The 12,502-nt window shown below is 40.6% G+C and overlaps 1 protein-coding gene across 3 annotated transcripts in view; it reads left to right on the forward strand.

Annotated features, from left to right (window-relative positions):
* Auts2 (activator of transcription and developmental regulator AUTS2) overlaps positions 1-12,502 on the forward strand; it is a 1,095,788-nt gene that overhangs the window by 499,124 nt on the left and 584,162 nt on the right. The window lies entirely within an intron of this gene.

Consider the following 12,502-nt stretch of genomic DNA (forward strand, 5'->3'; position numbering starts at 1 on the left):
AAAAATGTGTTTACCACCCCCACAGTTGTAAATTAGATGCCTCCCTACCCATTCATGAAAATCTTAGATTTCAGTGAAACACTGAGAGTATTGTGAATGAGGTTAGAGAGCCCGATTGGGGCTTGTTAAAGGGGAGGGGTGCCGAGCTCACTCCAAGTGCCATGTTTTTCTGTCATCAGCGCCGACTGTAAACCGGAGTCATTGGAAGCTCTGATAGTTGGAGGCTCTTCACTGCCTCCCAATGCTTGCCTTCAGAAGACAAACATTTAGAATGCATTTTGCTCATATAGAAGTGTTTATCCATTTAAAATAGCAGCGTCGTTTTATGAAAAGCACCTTAGTGGCATGCTGTTAGATACAGCACAGTTAATAAACTGTCAGGTCCTAGACACATATGCTCTGATAAACCAGCCATCACCCAAGGACTGGAGCTATAAATTTCTTCTAACAAACCTTATTTGCTTAGCAGACTAATAAATGATTTCTGATTTTCCTTTAGTAATTAGCTCTACTAATAGTCATGTTTAAAGTCACCTTTTTCATACTACACTTAATGGCTCTTCTGTAACCCGTGAAGAGGAAAAAACAAAATCAAATAAAAGCCATGGCCAACTCCCCTTGTGACCGGTTATAAATCATGGTGATTTGGGGATGTTGGCTGTTTTCAAGTAGGTGACAACTGCATGTCAGAGCTTATAAACTCTATCTCCAAGCTTGCTTGGCATGTGTTGTAAAGCAGAATGATCTCAGCTCAAACAGCTGCCGTGTAGGGCCGGCCTCAGAACTTTAAGGAGCACTTAAAAACGCAGCAAGGCTCAGCAGCCCTGGTTCCTGCTGCACTCTCCATATTTCCTGTGTGCATCACAGCTCATAAACTCTTATCAGGACTGAGCACAATAAAGGAAATCAGAAACACATGGGTAGTGTTCCTGGGGTACCTCAGGATTCACCTAAGTTTTGATATGTAGATCTCCCGCCCCAATTATTAATTTCCACTTTCTAATAAAGATGAATACTATTTCAAATGGTGTGTGTATGTGTGAGGTGGGTGGTTACGTGCACGTGAGTGCAGTTGCCTGAAGGGGCCAGAAGGGATAAGCCGGAGTCAGGCAGCACCTGATGGTGGGTGTTGGGAACTGAATTCAGGTCCTCTGCAGTAGGACTAAGTGTTCTTAACCACCAAGCCATCCCTCTCCAGATCCTACATTTCCATTTCAATCCCCCAAACGACAGTATTTTGTATTTCTTGGGGTCCTCCAGTAGGTATAATACTTCTAAAATGCATGGCATTGCTAAGGGAAAATTAGGGCTATGCACTGTGCTGTCATTGGACGTTAACATCTCAGCCCTAAACACAAGAAGTAAAGGTATTTTGTTCTGTTAGCATATTTATTTTATTTATTTATTGTATATGTGCATTTTCTTGAGACACTATCCCAAGCTGGCTTACAACTTGTTGTGGAGCTGGGATGATCTTGAATTTCTACTTTGACCCCTTCTAACTTCCAAAGTTGTAGGATTAAAGATGTGTGCACCACCCCACCTTGTTTATGGGGTGCTGGGCATCAAACCTAGGCCTTTGTGCATGCTAGGTAAGCACTCTGCCAACTCACATGCACCCCCAGCCTCCACCTCCCATTTAAAGAAATTTTGAAATATTTGTTTAAGAACTTTGCAATACCACTGTATTGTTTTCATTACATGAGGTCTTTTTAGAAGTAACTGTTTATTACGTTAAGCAGTTGAAGAGCCTCATGAAAAAGCGGAATCCTATGTTCCGCAGTGCACAGGCATCAAGCAGGCACAGGTCATTATGTGAACTGTCAGCCGGACACTTTCCAGAGTCATACATACCTGCTACTTTGGTTTCTATAGCTTTGTAGTCAGAGACATGTTCTTGTCACAGGAGTTTCAGAAATCACCCTGACCTCTAGCCCATTGGTGACTGAGAAAGCTGAGTTCTAGTGCTGAAGAAATGGCCAGTGGTTATGAACACTTGCTACTCTTGCCAACCCTGGAATTCTGTTTCTGTCTGTCTGGTTAGATGAATTGCAGCCACCTGTAATTCTGGCTTTGTGGGATTCAACCCCCTTCTTCTTCTCTCTGATTTCACCTGCTTGCATATGGACAGACAGACAGACAGACACATACACACACACACAATTAGTTTTTATTGGTATAATAACCATCCTCATCAAAAGTGTCTCTAAAAGGTAAGGGTTTATTTTACCTTAGGATTTGTAGTTTATTACTGAAGGAAGCCAAGGCAGGAAGGAAGCCAAGGCAGGAAGGAAGCCAAGGAAAGACAGGACTTTGGAAGCAGGAGCTGAAGAACAGGCTATGGAGGGCTGCTGCTTATTGGCTTGCTCCTCGTGACTTGTTCATTCTGCTTTCTTACAGAACCCAGGACACCTGCTCACATGTAGCACCACCCACAGTGGCTTGGGCCCTTTGACATTAATCATAAATCCAGAAAATGTCCTATAAACCTGCCCACAAGCAGTCTGATACTCTAGTTTGTATCACATTGGCAAATAAATAAATAAGCAACTAGATCTTACACGTAGATACGAATGGAAATCTTCATTAAAATGTTAGATATTGTGAGGGTAATCTGAGAACTGAGATGCAATGAGATTTTACTTGTACTAAGCTCCTGGGTTTTTGTTTTGACAAATGAAATTTATGATTTAATACTTGGATATTCTATGTATGCAATTTTTGTTTAAGTGATAGATAATTATTTTAATCTTTTTATTTCTGATTCTGTTCATCAGACTTTATACATTCAAACTTGATATTTTTTTCAGTCAAATCAGTGTTAGTTCATTTAGTCTTTATAATTATTTTCAAGCTTTTTGTGTAAGTGGTGTGTATTTCTCCATTAGTGTCTAATGGTGTGTGCTCACCATGCGGCTAGTTGTCTCCTTTTACCTTTGCATGATTTCTTGGGAGAGATATCATCAGGCTCATTCAGTAATATTGTTACCTGCTGAGCCCGCTCACCAGCTCTGCTTTAAAACAACCCAAACACAATTGTTGGGGGAGGGTGGGAGTGTGAGCACGTGCCTGTGTGTTCATTTGCAGGCCCACTCGGAGAACACTGGTGTGAATTCTGTCCTTCCACCTGTATGTGGCTTTTAGGGGATAGAACTCAAGCTGTGAATCATCTTCTGGCTATGTGTACTTGACTAGCTGAGCCATCCCACTTGTTCTTTTTCTCTTCTTTTTTATTATTTATTATTTGGCAATGCTGAAGAATGCATTGGCAGCCGGTATATGGTGGTCCTGTTGAACTTGTCCATATTGGGCTTCATGGTCTAAGTTGATGAAGATTACTTACCAGGTCTCATTACCGATGGTTGTCAGCCACCATGTGGTTGCTGGGAATTGAACTTGGGACTTTTCGAAGAGCAGGCAGTGGTCTTAACTGCTGCATCTTCTGACTTCCAACCTCTATCCTGGTCTGGTTCTACAGCATGGGTAAAATTGTCAGCATGAGTGAATACTAAAGCATGACCTCATTGGTTATATTTATATATTGATTTTAACTTCATGTAGTGTCATTGTGATGCTGATTTGGTGTGATTGCGAGGATTTAAGTGGTCACATGCATGGCTTTACTCTTCCTATAGTTCCAGATTCAAATCAGGACGTGTGAACGCTCTACATGCGTCTGTTCACAGCTCACCTTAAAAAAAAAACAAAAACAACCAAAAAACTGCTGTGTGTTTAGTATGGAAGCCTTTGAACATTTTCCTTTGTTGAATGGTTTTTGTAAGGTACGTTATATTGTTGGTTTTTTTGGTTGTTTGTTTTTTATTATTGTTGTTTTTAAGACAGGATCTTTCTATGTGAGCCAAGCTGGTCTTGAACTTTAACTATAATAGCAGACTCTGCCAATTGTAGGTTGTAGATGGTATGAGAGAAGAAGACAAAAATGTTCTTATATACACACACAAAACCCCGAAGTGACATTCAGGATAGTAAAAAGAAAACCTATCATCTTTCCCATTTATCTAGCCTTTTGTAGCCTTGTATTTAGTTCTCACTCCGCCAGGGTCATTGTGCTGTCAATTAGTGTGATTCGCGGGATTTAAGTTGTCACACGCATGGCCTTTCTCTTCCTAGAGGTCCAGTTTCAAATCAGGAAACGTGAACGCTCTACATGCGTCTGTGTTCCCAGCTCACTTTTCATATTTAGAAAGAAAACAAAAAGCTGTTGTGTGTTTCAACAGTCATCCACAGTTTCACATCCTGAATGAAGTTAGGGGACAATTTTGAAGCTTTCACAAGAATTTCAAAATTGTCTTGCATACACATGTATAGGTCAATGACTGCCTAAACTACCTTTTTATTCTCAATTATTGGACACAGTGTATATTTCTAAGTCTTTAAAAGGCACTCAGGGTTATTCCTGTGAAATTTGTCACATGAGATTACTGACTGTTGTGGAAATCTCACGCCAGAATTCTGATTAGGTCATAAGTAGTGACTTGAGAAATCTCAACGCCAGAGTTTTCTCTGTGAGGTCTTAGTTGTTTGAGATACCTGGGACAGTCCTTTACTCAGGGAACCTTGAGACTCATAGGGTCTTACTGAAGATCAGATTGCTCTTAATGGCTGTAGCTCAGTGCACAACCTCCAACACAGCATCAAAGTAAACCAAAAGCCAATGTGTCAGTGCCAGAGACTTAAAATGACTGGTTAATTAATCCCTTAGCCTTTTAAGAAGAGAAATGCCTGATGGGAGATCATAACCAGAGACACGTGGCCAGTAAGGAAGTGTGAGTATTTTTACAGTGTACAAAGTGACACTAATAAAACATCTGTAGACAGAAGTGTGAACAGTCGGGGCCCAGTGGAGCTCCTCAGATGGCGGCTTCCCCTCTGTAGACTCTAGATTTACAAGGCAAAGCCAGCACCACTCTCTTTGTAGTGTTTTCCTCATTCTTTTTCTTTCTTTTCACTTTAGAAGAAGGTAACCCTCAGGGCTGAAGGTTGGGGTTCCAGCAGGGCAGAATTCAATACCACAATATTAACTGAAGTGCGGTCTTAGTTAGGGTTACTGTTGCTGTGATGAGATACTATGACCAAAGGCAACTTGGGGAAAAGCTTTATTTGACTTACACATCCACGTCACTGTTCATCATCAAAGGAAGTCAGGATAGGCACTCAAGCAAGGCAGGAATCTGGAAGCAGGTGCTAATGCAGAGGCCATGGAGGGGTGCTGTTTACTGCCTTGCTCCTCATGGCTTGTTCAAACTACTTTCTTACAGCACCCAGGTCCACCATCCCAGGAGTGGAATCACTCACCATGGGCTGGGCCCTCCCCTATCAATCACTAATGAAAATGCCCTACATCCTGGTCTTATAGAGGTACTTTCTCAATTCAGACTCCCCTCTCTGATGACTATATTTTGTGTCAAGCTGACATAACACTAGCCAACACAGTTGTCAGCTTGAAACACAAACTCATTGCTTAATCTTTCCTTTCTTACTCATTCTCAAGGTCACACATCATTATATAAATCACAATGAAAAGCATTTTATAATCTTAAAATGTCCCACAGTCTTTACAAATTCAAACACTTTAAAATTTAGTTCATTAAAAAACCCAAAGTCTCTTTAAAAACTTAAAATCTCTTCAAAATTCAGTCTTTCAACTGTGGGCTCTTGTACGAATTTTTTTTAAAAAATTAAATGCTTTGTATTTTAAGAGAGAAGGATCAGGGCACAATCTCAATTACATTAAAGCAAAACCAAATTTCAATTGTATAAATAACTCATTGTCTAATGTATGTATCCACTCATGATTTTCTGACTCCACCCCCTGCAACATACACAGCTTGTCTTGTAGGCTCTGGCTGGCTTCACTCCATGATACTGGCATCTCCAAACTGCTGGGGTCTTCTGCTGCAGCTAGACTGCACTTTTACCAGTAACTTCTCCTGGGCTCTCATCATTATGCCACGCCTCAACTTCTCTGCATGATCCCTTTAATTCTGAGTCTTCACCTTCACCAGTAGCCATGCCTGGACTCTCACAATGCCTCAGCTGCTGTCCCTGACCTCACACTGAGCTGGGTCCTTCCCCATCAATCACTAACTAAGAAAATGCCCTACCTGCTTTTATTTAGCCAGATCTTATGGAGGTATTTTCTCAATTGAGGCTCCCTCCTCTCTGATGACTATAGCTTGTGTCAAATTGTTATAAAACCAGCCCATACAGATGCTGCTAGTATTTATGTGTTCAGTATTTTTTTATTCTATACTTAGTTTAATGTATGCATATATGTGTGGGTATACATGCACCGTGGTACCTGCAGAGAGATCCGAGATAAACCTTTGGGGATAGTTTTTCACCCTTAACCATATGTGTCCTTAGGATTGAACTCATGTCTTTACTTGTTGAACTATCTGGCCAGGTCTAGGATTGTGTTTTTTCTTAACTTGAATTAGTAATTGAGCATTTTAAGATTACTTAGTTCCAAATTTTAAGGCAGTAGTATTGATAGTTATGACCCCTGCACCTTTTCATATGAACAATGGCTCGCTGAGGTCCTGAGTAAAATATTAAGCTATATAAACAAAAAATAAAAAAATCTTTACAAACATTGGCTTGATGCGAAAGCATTCCTTTCCTAGAAAACAAAGCATATATAGTTAAATTTATCCAAAAGTTTTGTTTTACAATATTGTCAAATTTTTGTGACAAATATTAAAGTTGAAAAAGTTTAATTTTGTAGTTTTTATACTCACCTAGTGTGCATTCTGATTTATTAAAGTCCCCTGTCACTTCTTTCACCATCTCTTCTCTCTACAAAGCTCCTCCTCTCCCCACACTCATGTTTGGTTGTTGATTTTCACGTTATCCAGTTTTGTTTTGTTCTGAGACCCACAGAGTTTAGCTAGGCTCATGTGTCAGCACAGGTTTGGAACTGTTCTTTGGAGGCTGGTAGACTACTCATGAGATTCCTCACTGACCACCGTGATTTCCCTTTCCTCAGAATCCATCCGTAGCCTTCAGTTCAGGGGAAGGCTAGAGCCCTGGAAGCTTTGCAGATCTGCAGAAATAAGGAAACTAGTAAAATGCCATTGTGTTGGGGGATTCTTTCATGTGGGGCCATAGCAATATAAGAGATATGGGTGGGGGGAAAGAGTAGAAATTTTAGGGTGGGAGCTTTTAAGCAGGGCTGGGAGATGGAAGAGATACGGGGACAGGAGGATCAGCGAAAAGGTAACCAGCTTTGATTTTACAGAATAAATTTAAGAGGGCATTGCTAATTATAAAACACCTTTTCCCCAAAGAGAGCACTAATCTCTCTCTTACACAATCACACAAGAACTTAAATACACATGTTCATTAACTTGACCCAGGGCAGAGAGAGCCTCCTCTATAGCCAATAAAAGTAAGCAAAAAATTTAGATTATGATGAGTTTTTAGTGCTGTGTTATTCTTAGTTAAAGTGGCCCCCATATCTGATGAATACCCATTAGTACAGTCAATATCCTTCTAATATTTTAAATTGCTTAAGGTCAGAGAAATGAGTTAAAATGAATGCACTGCAAAATTATGGCAAGATAATTTGATATAATTAAAATATTGATTCAGTTTGCTCAAAGAAACATGAAAACAAGATGCAACCTGAAGTAGTAATGATTCTCAATTACTTGTCAATAAGCATGATATTTATTAAAGAAATGGATTGAAAATCACTGACATATACTTACTACAATAAATCTGGGAAGAGTTGGCTGTTTTTATTAAACCAAACTTTTTTTTCTGGTCTTGCTTGGTGAGGAGTACCTAAGGAAGGTAAATTTGAATTTCTAAAATGTTTCACAGTTGACCTGTGCAAGAATTTATTTTAATTAGGTGTATTTAAAGTATTAGAAACTTAATTTGCTTCTTTTCTGGGAATTTGAGGATTAGTGTACATAAGTACTTTTACTTTGTAGGCTTATTATAACAAAACTCCTTTCAGTTTCAGGGTGTTTCTAATTTGGTTATTAATATCATGTGGGGTACTGGAGAGATGGCTCTGTGATTAGAACACTTGCTAACTTTCCCAGCACTCACATCATCCAGGTCACAACCACCAGGTCCAGGATCATTCAGTACCCTCTACTTATGGACTAGGACAGAGCTTTCAGGAACTTATCACCTCCCCCCAAAGACCATCAGATGGCAAACAAAGCCAAACATGAGTTTTCATTTCAGATTCAAAGTATAGCATATTCCAGTGCATGTATCTCTCAAATGGTGCTAGCAAGGGGTTAAGTGACCATTTTATATAGCATGTCAAATATTTATCCAATAAAGGAGTTGTATTTAGACTGAGCAAGAAAATCCTAATTTATGGTAATAGGAAAACAAAATTCACTTTCAATAATGTGCAGAAGATTGAAAGTGATAGTATACTCACTAGATAACACAAAATCAAGTAAGGGTGTCACTGAGCGGTTAAAGGGAAGCAAAATGAGAAGGAATGCATGCCTTTAAAACCATCTACAGATAACTTCCAGGGTTGGTGAGGATGTTGAGGAATTGGAGTTCTTCCACACTCCTTCTGGAAATGTGAAATGGTACCACCACTCTAAGAAGCAGGATAGTGATTTATAAAAAGCCAAACACAGGGCTGAGAAATGGCTCAGTGAATAAAGTTCTTGCTGTGCAAGCATGAGGACCTGTGTTCAGACCCCAACACCCACATAAATACCAGGTTTAATGCTACACTTGTAACACCAGCACTGGGAGATAGAGACAGGGCTATCCTACTAGCTGGCCAGCCAGTCTAGCTGAAATGACAAACTCCAGGTTCAGTGAGAGACCCCGCCTTAAACACTAAGATGGAGATAAGGATGACTCCAGCAGACAAAGAAATAAGGAAAGAAAATGTTCTCCTTGCCAAATTACCAAACTGTAGATCTTAAATATGTGTGCCTTTTTGGATTTCATTTGTGTGTCAGTAAAGCTCCTTGGACAATGAGGAAAACCATTTCCCCGTTGTGTGTCATCATGTGAGGTGTATCTTCTGTATCCCGTGTTTTAAACGTGGGAACCCTTTGCATCTTGTCCTTTTCTGTCATTGACAAGGTCACATAAAACCTGACTGTGACAAATGTCAGAATTTCCGTCAGAGACTATCTTGTGTTTCTTTATTAGATGTTCAGAGATACATGATTGGGCTTTGTGAAGCAAGCAACACCCAACTTGGTAGGAGTTAGAGAAAGAGAATGCATACAGAAGAGCCCAGTTACAGCATACATACACAGAGAGAGAGAGAGAGAGAGAGAGAGAGAGAGAGAGAGAGAGAGAGAGAGAGAGAGAGAGAGAGAGACAGACAGAGAGAGAGAGAGAGAGACAGAGAGAGAGAGACAGAGAGAGAGAGAGAGAGAGAGAGACAGACAGACAGAGAGAGGGAGAGAGAGAGAGAGCAGCTTTTATGTCTTGGCTCTGAATTGCCAAGTGATGAAATGTAGGCCACCAGATTGAATTACTCCATCGAGCAGCCGCTGCCCTGTGTTAATGGTAATTGCACAGATACTGCAGTCTTTCTGGGCAACATCTCAGATATTTACCTCCTACCGTTTTTCAATTCAAACCTTTGATGAAAATATTCCCAGTCCTTCTTTAAAACAGACACCCAACTGTCTTTCTTGACAAAAGCAAGGTCTCTAAATCAGATCCCGACAATTTCGGACACAGCGGTCTACCTAAATCACCTTTTACCTGTGTCACAATGTCATTTCCTGAAGGAGAAAGTGTCCATCAGAGGAGCAATTGCTGTAGGTCTCAGGGCTACAAGGTTGAGACTGCCAGGAAAATGGAAGAAAGAAGGGGGAAATTATTTGTTCCTTTGACTTGAGTTGAAGAAATTCAGTGAGGGGTTGACTAAATATAATAAATGAAATAATATTGTGATTTGTCTTAGAGATTCATACACATGAAGTAAGACAGATCTGTAGATACTGTTTTCAAGATGGTAGGGAGCAAATTTTAAAATTATATTTGTATTTATTTGTTTGCTTATTCTTTTTGTGCATGTGTGCATGACCACATGAATTTATGTGTACCACATGCATGTATGTCCTGGAGGAGGCCAGAAAAAGGCATCAGATACTCTGATGAAGTGGAGTTACAGAGGGTTGTGAATCATAGGTGCCGAGAACCAAATTCAGGTCTTCTACTAGATTAGTATACCCAATTGAGTTTCTGGGCCATCTCTCTATTTCCTAAAATACCAATGTAATATCCCTCTCCCTCCCTTCCTTCTCCACACCTCTGTCTTTCTCCCTGCCTCTTTTACTCTCTCCCCTTCCTCCTTCCCTCCCTCCCTTTCTTTCTTCCTTTCTTCCTTCCCCTCCCTTTTTCCATCTCTGCCTTCCTCCCTTCTTTCTTCCTTCCCTTCCTTTGTTACTGTTGAGAAAGAGACTCACATATCCCAGGCCTCAGTTATCCCTTATAGTCACAGTTGCCTCTGAATTTCTGATCCTTCTGCCTCTACCTTCAGTGTCCATGATTATAGGCATGTGCCACCATACCCAGGTCTGCTTAATGTTTTCTATAAACTTTATCTTTTAAGGAGGCAGTAAAACATAGTTGTTATTTTGTTGTTGGTGTTGCCATTTTTAATTTTATGGTTTTGATTGGGTACTCTAATCTCACAATGTTTAGCAGTTTCTTTTACTCTTGCGGCCTCAGCTCAGTTTCTGGCCTGTCGCTTGTCCCCAGTAGAACAGATCAGACTTCAATGAATAAAGGTTGTGGAAGCAATGCCCTTGGCATGTGCTGTGTGCAGCTCGCTGTTGAACCGTGGTGTTGCACTGGCTGGAGAACAGGATGAGGGAACGCGAAAGCCAGCACTGCTGAGAAGGACTGGATGACCTGAGAGTGAACCTCTCTGTGTTGATCTCTCTGGCTGGTGTTGGTTGGGCCCTAATCTCCCATTTTGTTGGAAGAGTGTACTTGCTAATTGCTTTTCTGGATCCAATTGTAGCATCATATGTTTGATGGATGGAGCCCTCTGGGGACTTGGCTTTCCAGGTTTGGTGAATGAGCAGCTGAAGGCACAGCAGGCTTGCTCCCTGCTGCCAGCCTGAGTTTGTTCTTCCCAAGTGGATGCCTCATTATGGCATCAGCTTTGGAATGTTGTTTGTCCGTAATACTGTCAGATAGTGAGAGTGGCTATGTGTGTGTATTTGTGTAACCACGTGTATGTAGGCTCATGTGCACACACACTGGTGTGTGCATGTGTATGTACTTTGGGACAGAAGCCAGACGTTAGTGTTGGTATCTACCTCTTTTGACAAGATCTCTCCGAACCCAGGGCTCATCCTTTAAGCTAGACTGCCTAACCAGTGAACTCCAGGATTTCACTAACTTTTCATCTGTCCTCGAATTAAAATTACACATCTTCTCACCCATCCTTAAAAACAAATAATGTTTATTTAGTGTGTTCCCTATGCTTGTTTTTTTTTTTTATGTAGGTGCTAGGGATTTCAAGTCTGCCCTTTGATGTGTAGTTTACATAGCGTTGAGGGTAAAGCCCTTCATGCATATTAGCAGGGAATCAGATCATGGAACCCTAGCCTTGGATCGGAACCTGTGGCATTATTGCCTTCAAAGGTTCTTTCCCACTTTGCAAAGGTACATGGTGGAAACTTGGTGGAATTACATTTGTGAGTAAAGCATGTATGTTTTAGAATTAGTGGGAAGACTGAGAATGATGAAGGAGGAAAAGTGTTTCCAACTGTCTCCCCACATGGCTCCTTGAAGGTCGTCAGCCCTTAATGTTGCCAGACACATTTAGGAACAGCGACTCCTTCGAGGACCTTGTGTTTCTCCATTCAGAGGTAAAGGAAGGAGCATTTCCTTGAGATGTCTCTCTTAGTGGCTGCCATTTGTTCCTGTTCTCTCTTCTTGGTGTTCTTCTCTGGCTTCTTTACAGATTAAAGGCTTGGATAGGCCACAGGAACATAACAGCTCTTTGAGAAAGTGCGGAATCATAGGTTTTTGAACCCCTAATGTCAATCTCTTCTAGTTGTACTTGAACTCTTTCAACTGAAACCCAAACCTGGGTTTGCCCTGTGCTATCACAGACACACATGCACGCACCTTCACATACACGGTGTGTGTGCATAATCAATCTATATTATATATAGATAAAATCCATATAGAATAAGGAAAATATATAGAGAATATATGTATGTTGAAAGAATATTTATACAGAGACTATATATGGAGAATATATAAAGAATGAGAGTATTTAGAGATGGGGAAGGGACAAGTTCCCCAAAATACCCTTTACATATATTTTCCAGTTGGCCTATATTCTCCAGGGAGGCCCCCCCACTCCTAGCGACCAATTCACATAATCCATGAATAATGTCTGTCTTCCTGATCTAGTCCCCTTTCAGGATCCCACCTCAGACTCTTGCTGTGTCAGGCATCAAAGTTTCAATACTTATATTTTTAAGGGTTGCTTCTTAATACCCAA

This window comes from Microtus pennsylvanicus, chromosome 1, assembly GCF_037038515.1.
Source record: "Microtus pennsylvanicus isolate mMicPen1 chromosome 1, mMicPen1.hap1, whole genome shotgun sequence".
In the NCBI taxonomy this organism is placed as follows: domain Eukaryota; kingdom Metazoa; phylum Chordata; class Mammalia; order Rodentia; family Cricetidae; genus Microtus; species Microtus pennsylvanicus.